The sequence below is a fragment of the Prionailurus viverrinus genome, chromosome D4, assembly GCF_022837055.1.
Source record: "Prionailurus viverrinus isolate Anna chromosome D4, UM_Priviv_1.0, whole genome shotgun sequence".
Classification (NCBI taxonomy): domain Eukaryota; kingdom Metazoa; phylum Chordata; class Mammalia; order Carnivora; family Felidae; genus Prionailurus; species Prionailurus viverrinus.
This window is the reverse complement of record NC_062573.1, coordinates 41653748-41668461: the sequence shown is the minus strand read 5'-3', so window position 1 is coordinate 41668461 and position 14714 is coordinate 41653748. Positions and strand designations below refer to the sequence as shown.

The 14714-nt window shown below is 41.0% G+C and overlaps 1 long non-coding RNA gene across 14 annotated transcripts in view; it reads left to right on the top strand.

Moving 5' to 3' along the window:
• Window positions 1-14714, top strand: part of LOC125150883 (uncharacterized) — a 195719-nt gene that overhangs the window by 104037 nt on the left and 76968 nt on the right. For 11 of the 14 annotated variants that reach the window (XR_007146524.1, XR_007146523.1, XR_007146522.1 and 8 more), the window contains 4 exons: window positions 610-746; window positions 3289-3415; window positions 12593-12723; window positions 13302-13494. This is a non-coding gene — a long non-coding RNA (uncharacterized LOC125150883). The remainder of the gene's footprint in view (window positions 1-609; window positions 747-3288; window positions 3416-12592; window positions 12724-13301; window positions 13495-14714) is intronic. The other 3 variants (XR_007146530.1, XR_007146526.1, XR_007146521.1) reach the window with 2 other exon arrangements.

Below are 14714 nucleotides of genomic sequence, written 5' to 3'. Positions count from 1 at the left end.
CTAGTAGATTGCAAATCTCAGGGAGACAGTGTGGAACTTTAGCATGAGCTCAAGCTTTGAGCTCAGTCAGACTTCCAACCTGATTTCAACTTAGTAACTGTGTGACTTTGGCACTCGTATTGAGCCTCTATGAGGAAATCATCTCAGAAATACGGGTAGTAAAACCTTCCACGCGGGTTGTTGTGAGGGCTTAATGGGATTGACATTATAATGATCTATATTGTAGATACTCAATAAATATCCTTGCCTTTTTTTATTCGTTGCCTGCCTCTTTCCAGTTTCTTACATGCCATTTGGTAGTCCAGATTTTCAAGGTGAATTATTTTGCAGATAGCAAGCCAGATACTGGAGAAGGCATAAGCTATTTGAGGACTTTGGATCTTTCTGCTAAATGGAGGCCAGGGCCCAGAGTCAGTATTTAGACTTTCCAGTACATTGGTCAGCTGTTTCAGCAAGTCAGGTATACTGAAAGCATGGGCTACTGATGAGTGTTTCCCGGTGAGCTGCTGCATATGGACGTGCTTTGTAAAATGTCAAGGGCTCTAGGATCGTACAGTTGTCACTATCACAGTTGGAAGCATTTAATCCTTTTTCCTTCTCGTTTTACAGGTTAGGGAGTTGAGACCTGGAAAGATGAAAAGTGATTTTCCCGAGCACCTAGATCATTGTCCTCTTCAGCATCACAGTAGCAAACATTTGCTTGCCTAGTGCCAACTACTGATCTAGGCACTTCCCACGTATTACTGGTAATCGCGAAATCTTCATAACAACCTCATGAGGCGGCTTCTATTATCCCCATTTTACAGATGAAGAAACAGAAATAAAGAGAGGACACAGAGCTATTAAGTGATAGGGATTTGAACCTTAGCAGTTGGACTCTAGAGTAGTCATTTTGACAACTATGTATACATATGCACATTAAAGAAAATAAAACTGGGCCCAGATGATGAATACAATTCTCTTTATGTTTGATCCTTCCTTTTTCCACTTCATAAAGCCTTTTGATTAGTTTATTAGCTTTTGAGACTGTTCTAAAGGTTGCAACAATGCACAGAAAATGTATTGGTTACATAAAAAAAAAAAAAGGAAATAACTGCCAAAGTCAACCAAAAGAATCTAAAGGTAGCTTTGAGACAGTCTCCTATGAGGTTGATGATGGCAGAGGTGAAAAGTGGGTAGTGGTTTGTTCCAAAAGAAATCCAAGACATATCTTTTACAGCCTAGATGAGGAGACCTATGAAAACAGAATGAAGTTCAGTAGAAGTTGGGGGAGAGAGAGGAGTTTACACTGACAGGGTAAGGGTTTCAGGTGAGAGATGGAACTGAAGGAGGCCTCAGGGGTGTGAGAAGCTAGAGTTGGCACATGCTATGGTGAGGACGACCAAGGACCCACAAATAACGTCAGAGGAGAAATGGACAAAGAAAAACAAAAACACCAAGGCTACTCAGATCGGAGAAGAAAAGAGCTGGAGAGATATGAAAGCTCACTTTCAATATTTTAGGGTTGTCATATGGCAAAGGGATTAGATTTATATGTGTTGTTCTAGAAGACCGCAGGAGGGCAAAGGTATGCAGGTAGAGGGAGGAAGATCTAAAACCAAAATGGGGAGGACCTCTCAATATCAGATACAATGCCAGCATTTCAGCAGCCACAACAGAAGGGATTACTTTCACAATTATGTGGCTCTTGGTCACTGCAAAGACATGTATAAGCGGAGGCTGCATTACTGGTAATCTTGTAAAGGGAAGCAAAGCACACAGCACAACAATAAATATTATACTATGTTCCCACGTCATAAAACTTATGTATGTAACATATGCAGATGAAAATACACCAAACTCATAAACACTTGCCTTATATAGTCATGTTTTTTTTCAGTTTTTAAGGAATATATATTAAATAATTTAGGACAGCCTATAATAGTTTCTTTTTTATTTGGAAAGACTTAGGAAGTTTAATGACATTTTCTGAGGCCACAACTAAAAGCCAAGAATTGAATCCATCTCAAGTCCAGTCTTTATTTCTGGAAACCAGAATCCCACTTTTTAGAGAATTAAGAAGAGAATGAGTAAACATAACGTGGAGGTTGTGGGCACAGAATACGAAATTGTAGATTAGGAGCTTTTCAAGTAGCAAGCAGCAGATTTGAGGAGTGAGACTTGCAAGTGACAAAGGGCACCGTTGAGTCCGTTGGAGCTGGATGGTGACAAAGCAGGGTTATTGGAGATGGATGCCACACCTTGGCAAGTGGCAGATGTGGTATCGAGATAAAGTTGCTGCCTCTCTCTTTAAAAGCCCTTTGTAATTGACAAAAATGCCCCCAAACCAATATTAAGCTTTTTTCTATGGTTGAAGCTGTTTTGATTTTTTAGTGACTTCTTATCCTTTTACAGGATTGGTTCCTTTGCAATGAAATTTCCTTTTTTATTTTCCTGTGTAAGCTAGAAGTCATGTTTGGGAATAGATCCTGTGGTCCTGGCTACTTGAGAGTGGAATGGAGTCTAGCCATGTTTAGGGCCAGAAGTGGTCTTAGCTGAGTTAGAACCTGATAACATTATTTGTACAAGTGTAGTCTGCCTCCAAGATAGAGGGAGGTGTTTTATGACCACAGGCTTTATGAATTGTAGCTATAAAATAATCAATCTTTTAAAGCAAACATAGCATAATGTGTATATCCAAATGTGAATTGTCCTTCAGAGCTGTGACCCTTGGAAACTTTTCATACCTACTGGTATAAAACATATTTAAACCTACCAGTGGAAACATCTTTCAGAGCCAATTTATTACACACACGCACACACGCACGCACGCACACACACACACACACATTATTTAACAGTATATTTTGGGGGCACCTGTGTGGCTCAGTTGGTTGAACACACGACTCTTGATTTCAGTTCAGGTCATGATCTCACGGTTCGTGGGGCTCTGTGTTGAGTGTGGAGCCTGCCTGGGATTCTCTCTCCCCCTCTCTCTGCCCCCTCCCCCACTTGTACTCGCTCAAAATAAATAAACAAACATTAAAAAAATAGAATACACTTCATTTTTAACAGAAAATATTTTATCTCGCTTGATAACCAATTTTATTTCCCAGAGGGACTGGCTATGTACACCTCTTGGCTATTGGAAAAATCAAATCCGTCATTAAAAGACAGAGCGTTTACCGTGGAAGAGATAGAAACATAACAGGGTTATGCTGACTTTGAAGACCCTACACAGAACTGCAAAGTATTTGAAATACATTGAATGCAATACATTGACTGAATGATTTGCTCATTATTTGCCAGTTGCTGGAGAGAGGTTGGAGCTATGGCTGCTGGACTAAGTTGAGAGATACCACGAAAGAGAAGAGGATCCCGAGAGATGTTGCGAGTTCTGACAGGTAGCAGCTTCACCTATGGGGAGACAGGCTGGGTGAGTCAGGAAGGACCCCCTCAGGATGTGGATCATTGCTGGTACTCTCATTGTTCTTTTTCCGTATCCTTCACTATTCTTATTATCATTTTACTTAGGTTAAATGTAATTTTGTAAGGCTAACTCGAACCACCATGTAATTCTTAAAGGGGATTTTGATAAGGTTTCCAAGCAGTGTTGCACAGGTTTCTCATGTTCTCTGCCCTCATTACTTTACAATCTGATTTGAAGTCATTGCCCATCCTGGAGTTTCAGCAGACCAACTGGGCTCCAGGTACCGAGAAAAGGGCAATCTTTAGGTAGCAAAGGGCTTCCCTGTCTAGTTTCTGGCTCAGAGAAGCACAAATAATCCACTTTTCATGTGTATCAGATCCAGAATCATCTGTAAGAGCTGGGCTGACTTCAGGAGCAGATGATTTTTCCCTTTCATCTCTAACAAATAATGGTGCTTAGAGCAATGCGTGTTTACCGGTAACAAATTCCACCAATGGGTGTGGTTGAAAAGTTGAGTGCTGTGGACCGAGTGGCTTCAGCTATTGTCTACAGCATTTCCTCCCTTGTCTGGGAGGTTCTGGCTCCTCCGGCAAGGGCAGTTGCAGGCCCAGATAAATGTCTGGGTTTTCTTACTCAAGGATGAGGAGGTGAGGGCGGCGGGGCAGTGGGGGCGGCGGTGGAGCAGGCTTTCTGGCAGGGATTCCACTAGGGGGTAAGTCTATCTTTAAAACAAAGTAAACTGGGGCCACCCGTCTCAGCAGCTAAATGATTTCCTGGTTGATAGGAGGTGAGGACAAGATGAATGGCTTTGGGAAAAGAAACTGTGAGGAGAGAAAGGAAGAAGAAAAATGAGGGAAGCATTGAGGAAGACTTATGAGCCAGAAGAAACGTAAAAGTAGACGATTTGCTTTTTCAGTTTGGAGCGGAGACAGGAAGATAATCCCTTGGTCCTCAAATAGTAAAAGCCCTGGGGTCTGTTCTTCCCCCGGAGTCCCCGGCGATGATACTGAGCCCCTAGGGAAAGACAGCCAGCTTGCCTGAGGTTTCCAAATCCCGTCTTGTGGTGAGAGGCTGAAGACTGTCAGGGCCAAAATCAATATCTGTCGTGTACACATCAGAGGTGGTGCCCTCAGATAGGATTAGGCTGTCTGGCCATCGTTTGTCATGGGTGTTTCTCTGCAAATGTTGTATGGTTATCAGTCCAGTTCACCTGATTTTTTTCTTTTTTTAAAAAAAACAAAACTGCAGGCCATCTTTGAGAAGACCTCAGCCTAAACGGTGGAAATACATAGATTCATCTGTGCCTTGAATTCACACGTAGCAAAAACAGCACACACCAGCAGCGGCTTGTCCTCTGTCCCCATCCATTAGGATTATGATAAATGAGGTCGGAGGAAGGCTGGGTCTGGGTGGTTCCATTTGTGTGTTGGTTTCTTCCTGTCCTCTGGGTTTTGGGGCACCTGCTGCTCTGTGTCAGTAGCAGAGTGCTGGGTCACATCCAGCACTGTCTAGGTTTTATGGGTCACTCTCTTGAATGAAAGCTTGATTTTCCACGGAAGAGAATGCTGTCTCCGGCAATTGTTCAAAATGTAGCATCTCAAATGTAGACCCTTCAACTGTGTTTACATGCCTTGTTCAGGCTCTTTCTTTTCTTAGCTTTCAATTCTTCAGATATGGAATATGCTGGAGATGTGACTCCTTTGTTGTTCAAGGGTGATTTGCATATCGTCTTGACTGATGTGCGTGCACAACTTGCCTGTGACCGGGGCTGTGGTGGCAAGGGCTGTAGAGACATCTGTGACTTTTGATGGAAGGAAGCAGTTTCTTACTGAGAGTCACCCACTCCTTAACTCCCTCTAGTCTGTCTGTGAGTTCCATGTTGCCTTCATGACTGCTCAGCTCAGCTGTATACTGTCCTCTTGCTATTTAATTAAGATTTTGCTGTTTTTTTAAACCCTATAAATGTGTAATCTCTGTGTCTCTGTCTCTCTCTCACACATACACATGTAACAGTGAATGACTCATAAATATGAAAAGTAAAATTTTGAATTTTAACTCTGGAAAATCAACCTGATTGATAAAGTACTGATATAATATTTCCAAAGTGGAAATTCATGAAGAAAATAGATTCTTAGGCACTTAGTAATACCAGGAACATTTTACCAGCATTGTCTCATTTAACTTCTAACAACTTTTAAAGACAGGGTATGCTTTGTTGTAGCAATCAAGCAACTGTAACTTGCCAAGGCCACGGTAAGCACGGGGCCAGGCCAGGGGTCTGCTGATGTCCCACACTGTTAATTATTCTCTATGCTGAGCTTTAGCTACTTTGCAGCTATTTATTGCATTAAATTCATAATCCTGCTTTCATCATAGTAAAAACAGTAATAATCACACAACAGAACTATTTGCAGTGGCCTCTGGCCAAGGCCATTTGATTCAGAGTCAAAACCTCATATTTGTATAGTGCTTTTACTTTGTCAGAATCTAATAAGGGTGGTTTTCATACCTGAGGACAATCAAACTGATGTCTATTTAGTATAGTAACATATCAAATTATTAATGGCATATGTAGTTTAGTCTGTTTCTATGCTTATCATTCTCTCCGTTTTAGAAAGTTGGGGGCTCAAAAATGCTTTAGAAAAATTTCTTCTCCAAGGACAGGAGATGGCTAGGTGTCCCTTTTAAAGGCAATGCTTCTTAGTGAGAGAGTGGAGATGAGAATTCATGTCCCTAACTGAGAGTTTGTTGTCCTTTCTAATAACACCACACAATCTGGTGTCTATCTAAAGGCGTGGGTTCCTTGTCTATTAATAGCTCTACTATTAATAATGTGCAGTGACTGGATATGCCAAGATTTTGCTGGTGTTTTGGAGAACTGAAAAGGTTTCCGAGTTATATCTAGAAAGTCTTTGGAATTTTTTCAACATGCTATATGACTGGCAGCTGAAAATATGACAAGTAGGAAGGAAATGAGAATGCATCGACAATCTGTTATTTGCTAGACCTATCGGTAGGCACTTTTTCTATAATAACCTTGTGAAACTGATATTTGTAGGGGATGAAAGGTCAGAGAAATTAGTAATTGCTCCCAAGTTGTACCCTAAGAGTGTTTGAATCTAGTCTGTCCAATACCGAAGCTTTTACACTTTTATTTCCTTGCCGCCATGTAGTTTGAAAAAATCAAATACATAGCATTTCGTGCCTGGACCACCTCAGCAAGAAAACTGGGCACTCACTAAAGTAACATACACTAAAAATAAACACCCCTCTTCCTCCCACAAGCTTCCCAAGGTTGCAGAGAGGAACACTGGATGTCTCCTAAGCATAGGAATGCTGCCTACAGTAATCTAACATCAGAGAATATCATTCAGATCACTTTTTTTTTCTTTTCTGAGTTTGTCTGTCGGATCCCATATATATTTCTGAAGTTTTTTGTGATGGAAATTTTCAAGCATACACTACAGTAGAGAGAACAGTATATTGAACAGTATATTGAAGAACTGGGTACCTGGACCTGGCTTCAATAATTTCTGCCTTAGGGCACCTGGGTGGGTCAGTTGGTGAAGCATCTGACTCTTGATTTTGACTCAGGTCATGATCCCAGTGTCATGTGATGGAACCCTGAGTTGGGCTCTGTGCTGAATGTGGAGCTTACTTGAGATTCTCTCTCTTTCTCTCCATCTGCCCCTACCCCACTCTCTTTTTTTCTTTCTCTCTCTCAAAACAACAATAATAATAATTCATGCCCTAGTTTTATGCTGTCTATATACTCTATATATGTTGGCATAAATTATGGTGTGTCTGCATTTGGTGGTAAGTAGATAATGGACCATACATATTCTTTTTACCTTTTAGGCCCTAGTTCTTTTTTTTTTTTTTTTAAGATTTTTTTTTTAACGTTTATTTATTTTTGAGACAGAGAGAGACAGAGCATGAACGGGGGAGGGGCAGAGAGAGAGGGAGACACAGAACCGGAAGCAGGCTCCAGGCTGTGAGCCATCAGCCCAGAGCCCGACGCGGGGCTCGACGCGGGGCTCGACGCGGGGCTCGAACTCATGGACCGTGAGATCGTGACCTGAGCTGAAGTCGGACGCTTAACCGACTGAGCCACCCAGGCGCCCCTAGACCCTAGTTCTTATCCCAGTACAGGATGGATATTTTTTCCTCCATTACAAAGTCTTAATGGGTTATCAGTAATGACATCTTAAAGAGCATAATGAGAGACACCATAAACCAGCTATCAAAATAAGGTACAGTAGGAATATAAATATTTCACCTTGGAAACAAAGCAAGGTCAAGAGAAGAACATGAGGACTCTGAAGATTAGGAGCATGAAAACAAAAGGCCATTTGGAGCCATTCTATTCCCATGGGTGCATGGGTGTTGCTTCCATTCAGGGTTGTTGGGAAGGGCACTGGTAGGGCCGGGCTATCAGGATGAGATCACTGGATTACCTGAGACACGACTGTCCTTTGCCACATGGAGCATTTGTCTTCAGTATTGAAGCTCATCTGCCTTTAGGGAAATGGAGACTCAAGGAAAGAAATGTGTTATGCTGTCATTTTTCTTAAATTTTTCAATGTTTATTTATTTTTGAGAGAGATAGAGTGTAAGCAGGGAGGGGCAGAGACGGAGGGAGACACAGAATCCGAAGCAGGGTCCAGGCTCTGAGTTCTGAGCGCAGAGCCTTACGTGGGGCTGGAACCCACGAACCATGAGATCATGACCTGAGCCGAAGTTGGATGCTTAACTGACTGAGCTACCAGGTCCCTGATATACTGTCATTTTTCAATTATCCACATAAGTGCTTGAGAACAGACGCATGGATTATAGAAAATGAGGAAGGTATTGCCATACTTAGATTTGTCTGTGAGGTGTGTCTATCCTGGAAATTCCCTTTAAAAAGCATAGAAGGCCATTCTGTTATAGTCCGTCTCTGTTGGAGCTGCCTTCTTGTGCCACCAACCTTCAGCCACACACCTTCCCTGCTCCCCTCTCTGTCTCCTCCTCTGGTATTACCTTAATGGCAGGGTTTCAGAAAGCCCTGGTTCTTATACTATATACACATTTAAAATATTGGCAAAATTGGAATTAGGCAGATGAGACTCTAAGAGTTCAGCTGGGATTTTCCAAAGCAATCCAGTTGACAGACTTGAAAGCATTTGTTACAAGTCTGCTCTCAGATACAATTACTGAAGACCTTAGATATCATAGACCTCCTGGCCCATTTTCCTTGGCAACAGGGGTTCCAGCTCTATCAAAAACTTCCTTCCAGCTCTGGTTTTCACATGATAATAAGTCTGTTTCACGACTTTGTTCTGTCTGCTGGCCCCTCCCACCCTGGTACTGGGAAGGTTTTCTTCCTGACATTGTCCTCACAACAAATTGTCGGAAGAGAAGATAAGGTTTTCTTTAACAGCAATAACCTAGTACACTGCACAGGTGTCTGTATTTATGCATCCCATGCAGGGGGGAAAAAGCTTGTTCTAACCTGCCTGCGAATTCAGAATTCAACCCCAAACCAATTAGTCCTTCACTTCACTTGTGTAGACCCAGCATACTTTTCTTGGAGGACTCAATTTTATTAAAAAAAGCATAGCACAGGACTTAGGGACACAGTGATTTCCCCATCTCAAATCACCTGGTACTGTTTTTATTTCACTGCTTCTGTTTCTTTCCTGCATAAGTACGTGTGATTTTCTGGATTTGTCCCAATTTTAGTTCAAACAGTGCAGTCACCAAATTTACAGGTGATACTAAGTAATATAAAATATTTTGCGTCCACACTGAAGAGAATTGCCTCTGTGTAGATGAAATAATAAATACAATAAGAATAATAAAAACCAGTATTTATTATGTGTTTACTCTTTACCAGCACTGTATTGAGTGATTTACTTGTATTACCTCTTCTATCTTCAAAATATCCTTACTAGGTAAATTCCATTATAATCCTCACTTTACAGAAAGGGAGCATTGAAGCTTAATGGGTTTAGTTGACGTACCTCACAACAGAAGAGCAGAGCTGGGGTTTGAGCACAGGGAGAATGGTTACCCTGAAACACAAGCTGTGGCACGTGGGCATGCGTGCGCGCGCGCGCACACACACACACACACACACACACACACCAGCTGCTGAACATGGACCCAAGGCAAGATAGCCTTGAGCAGAGGAGTTGTGCCTGAGAGTGAAACTGTAGGGATAAAAATAGGGAAAGGCGTGAACATGGTTGGTTGGGGTTGATCAGGATGGGCCCATGGGGCAAGATCACTTTGAAGGAAGTTAAGGAGGTGAGAAAATAGCGGTAGATATGAGAGGAGGGGTGGTCAGTGGATTAGGTAAATAAAGGTAATGGAGGAGATTTCAAGTCCAAACAAGAAGCTGGGGACAGATGGGGACAATGGAAACATCTCTAGGCTCCCTCACATACTTTAAGAGAAATGGTGGTCAGTTGCTTTGCTTTTTAATAGCAACATGCTTATCATATAGACTAATGGGAGGCTTATACAGCATCCTGTTTCTGGAGGCTTCCATCTCTCTGATGGGTTAGAATTGGGTTCGTTCCTCTTTACCCACTGTTTTGATCCGCAGCGTTTTCTTCCCATTGTACTTTTCTTCTAGACACCTGAGATTTATTGAAAGAAGTGAAGCCCATCTATGCTTTTGAATTTGATGTCTAATATTAATTGCCACATCTTACGAATTATAAATTATTCTTTTTTCAAAGGCTTACTTGAAACGTATTAGAGATCTAATGTATATAAAGATAGGAACCTTGTATGCAGGTATCTTCTACAGTCAGTCCTATGAGATTTTATGATTTAACACGTGCTTGACATATTCAATGAAAGGGTTTATCTGCCATGGTTTTATTGGAGCAGATAACTTATCTTTTTTAAGGTACATTTTACTGTGGAGCCAGGATATTTGCTACTAAGGTAGAATGTCATACTTAAAACAATGTCTAAATAGGAAAGAATAATATTTGCACACAGGCAATGTGGTATATAATTGTATTTAGGGCTGAATTATATTCTGAAACACGTTCTATAACATAAAACCTAGCGCATTTAAAAATCATTTTTACCAAATTCTTAAATAATACTTGTTTACCTTTAAAATCTTGATCTGTTTCTCCGAAGACAAATTATTATTCTTTTAGTTGTTGAGCCTTCTGATCAAACAAATTCTTCTCCTGTTTCACTATAGTCATGTAAAATATTTTACTTCAAAGGAAAAATGCTATGAATTTATAGTGATTTCAGAATTTAAAAATCTGTTTCCTATTTTGTTGATTAAGACAGAGGAGCATTGATTGTGAATAAGGAATATGCTATGTTGAAAACAAAATTAAGGATCCTGATGTTTCTGTGCCAGATAGCACAAAAACTAAAAACACCACAGGAATTTTTCAACATTATTAACCTCTTGACAATGTGTGGGTCGTATAAAGGACAAATGAATGTTTTGAAGGGACCGAGAATGCCGATTTTAACCAACTGTCCAATCACTGTAGATAAATATTTGTGTTCCTGGAGATTATTAGATTTTTATCAAAGCAAATTGAATTGGAAACATGGCATGTATTAAGTCATTGGTGCTTATTGTCTAATTCTTTTTCCCATAGAAGTTTCTATGCACTGAAAGAGCACTAACTCATCGGTTAGACATACCATGTAATGATTCTTATCATATCCAGACAAAATAAAAGCCTTTTAAGAAGCTACTTCACAAGACAACTGCATAGCTTTCCTCACAGGAACTCGTTAAACAAATAATGATTATTAAAGCTTTTGGGTCAATCGCTTACACCAGTTTAACAAGAACAATTCCAAAACGTCTAGCCCATTCCACATTCCATGTGACTAACTATGGTATCCAGAGCTTGGAAAATATCCAGGCAACTCAAAGTAACTTTTCTCAAATGCTTTCTGGACACTGGATTTTAAGGAAAGTGATATAATTAGGTTTACAGAGAAGAGTCTTCAAGGCATGCCCCTTATCAATCCTATAAATGGTCTCAATTATACCCGAAAGTTGTCTAAAAGTACCCAAACGTGAAAACCTCGCAGCTTTAGTCCCTATCTATATTGGTGTTGGCAAACGCATAGATTGATGTGGACATTTATTTGTATTTTAGTGACACAGATATACTAGCAGTTTTGCACAAGCCTCCAATAGAGGCCACCGTGAGTTGGAACGATTAGCTTCTAAAAATGTGTTCAGATTCACCATTCCTTTATGCTTATCATCATGGCATGTTTGGGGTAGAAGCAAGAAAGAAGGTTTATAGTGGAAAGGTAGGCACAAGAGAGAAGGAGGACAGGAACTGAGTCAGACAAGAAGGACTTTGGCGGGTTTGGGGTCAAGGCGGATAGGAGCAGCAGTTACAATATCCGGCACGCAAAAGCTCGAGTGCAGGGAGAGAGAGGGAGAAGACCAGCTGGTTCTTTAGGTCCCTGTCTCTTGTAAGCAGGGTCTGGAATCCAGAACTTTGGAACTGAGTCAAAAACTCAAGATAAGGGATTTACAATAAAGTGTCAGTAACTCAGCAAACAGGACCAGAGGCCTAGGACACCAGCACTAACAGGCCAGTAATGCAAGGGACCTACATTTCCTGCTTTGACCCCAAACTTGTAACGATTTTGGGAAGCTCAGTGTTTTATTCTGTTCATTCAATTTGTATTTACTAGGCACCTATTATGTGCCAGGTGCTGTATGAGCAGCAGAGGCTATTCCTGAACTAGACAGATGATCTCATTTTTTAAAGGAGACATACAATAAGTCGGTAAATAATGAAATAAACAAAGGAATCTAGAAGAAAATAAATGCCACAGTAAGTCTGAGAATGTGAGGAAGCTGTTTTAGGGAAGAGGGGTGTAGAGAGGGGTAGGGAAAACCTCTCCAAAGAAGTGATATTCGACCACCGAGAGTGAAGGTTGAGAATGCGTAGACATTTGAGGAGCTGGAGGGAGAACCTTGTGGAATGACCTGGAGGTGAAAAGGACAAAAGGAAGACGATCTTAAGAATAGGGAGCAAAGGAGAGGGTGGAGTGAAATGGGGGGATAGAGAAATTGACAAGAGCTGGATCATACAGTTGGAGGGGAAAAGCATTTGGCTAGGGTAAGGCATGGGCCAAGTAGTCGAATGACTGATTTGAAGTAATTCACTGTTTCTATAGTTGTAAACCAGAAAACAGGTCAGGAACGCCTGAAAACTCTGCCCATACATTGTGAAGAACTTCCTGAGGAAGTTTCCTAAATTGGACACCAAGTATGAAGCGGACCCCTGGTGCCGGATCTTGGTGTGCAAGTGAGTTTCTGAAGGGCCCGGGGTTAAAAATTAACTCCAGGGCAAAGCACTGCCGTCCAAAACACTGGTGGTAGTAGCCAGAGGGTTTTTTCTTTGGATGACGAAACTGATAGGGCAGGATGGTGAGTCACCCAGCGTGGGCTGGTGTGAAGCAGGGAAGCAGAGCATAATGTGGGTTAGCCTGGGAGGCACATGAATAAATAGTAAAATGGAAAAAAATGCAGAAAGCATCATCGTTCGTGTGATTTCCTTCCCTCTACAGAGTCAGAGAAGTCATAGGTCCCCTGAGGAGGTCTTTCAATTGGTTAACAACATACTATGCCCTTCTTGTGAATTTTTTAGTTAGTACAAAAATATGCTGATAATAATAGCTAAGAAAAGTAGTGTCAACATCTTGATTCTTCTTCCGGGTTAAATTGGGTCTCCCCCAAAGATCTGCCGAGGTCCTTATCCTCAGTACTTCAGAATGTGATCTTTTTTGGAAATAGGGTCATTGCAGATGTCATTAGTTAAATTAAGGTGAGGTCATATTGGAGTATGGTGGGCTCTTAATCCAACCTGACTGGTGTCCTTATTAGAAGAGGCAACTTGGACACAGAGACGGTGCAGAGATGGCCATGTGAAGACACAGACACACAAGGAGAATGCCATGTGAAGAAGGAGACAGAGGTTGGAATGATGTTTCTCTAAGCCAAGGAATGCCAAGAATTCCTGACCATCACGAAGCTAGGACAGAGGCATGGAGCAGATTTCTCTCAGCGCCCTTTGAAGGTACCAACCCTGCTGATCCCTTGATCTCAGACTTTTAGCTTTGAGGACTGTGGAAGAATAAATTTCTGCTGTTTTAAACCACCCAGTATTTATTTGTACAGCAGCCCTGAGAAATGACTACAGTGCCTTCTCATTCTTCTGTTTGACTCTCTTCCACCATTGTCCCTTTTGCACTATTATCCATTAAGACCAAGTTACTTTTCCTACCACTTGTGCTCTTTCTGCCAAGAATATCCTCATTCCCTTCTTTGTGTGTTTTAAAATAATTTTAAAATAATTATTTTGAATAATTTGAAAATAATTTAAAATAATTCAAAAATTTTTAACGTTTGGGGGCACCTCAGTGGCTCAGTCTGTTGAGCAATGGACTCTTGGTTTCGGCTCAGGTCATGATCTCCCGGTTCATGGGTTCCAGCCCCACGTCGGGCTCTGCACTGATAGTTGCAGAGCCTGCTTGTGATTCTCTGTCTCCCTCTCTCTCTGCCCCTCCCCCACTATCTCTCTATCTCTTTCTGTCAAAAATAAACATTCAAAATTTTTTGATGTTTGGTTATAAAATATTTCAAGCATACACAGAAAATAATGTAACAGATTCCGTTTTCTCAACATCTCGATTTATCAGATGACAACTTTTTTTCCATATTTGCTTCAAATCTTTCCTTTTTTACCCTAAAAAGGAAATATTACTGATAAAGTTAATGCCTCCTCTCTTCCTACACACTTCCACTTCCCTGTTCTCCACAATGGTTGTTCTTCCTTAATTGTAAAGTAGCTTGCAGAACATCATGAACATCACCCAGGCCAACTCAACAACTCTGTCTCCTGTTCCCACAGTATTTTACACACAACTTATGTTAAGTAATGATCATATTGTTTTTTTGTTTTTTTTTTAAATTTTTTAAATGTTTTTATTTATCTTTGAAGGAGAGAGAGACAGAGCATGAGTGGGAGAAGAGCAGAGAGAGAGGGAGACACAGAACTTGAAGCAGGCTCCAGGCTCTAAGCTGTCAGCAAAGAGCCCGATATGGGGCTTGAACTCACAAACTGTGAGATCATGACCTGAGCTGAAGACAGGTGCTTAACTGACTGAGCCACCCAGGCACCCTGATCATATTGTATTTTGATTGTAGTCTTTTTCTCTATAAGAAAAAGCAAATGGTCATTTCTTTTTTAATTTTTTTTAGTGTTTATTTATTTTTGAGAGAGAGAGAGAGAGGGAG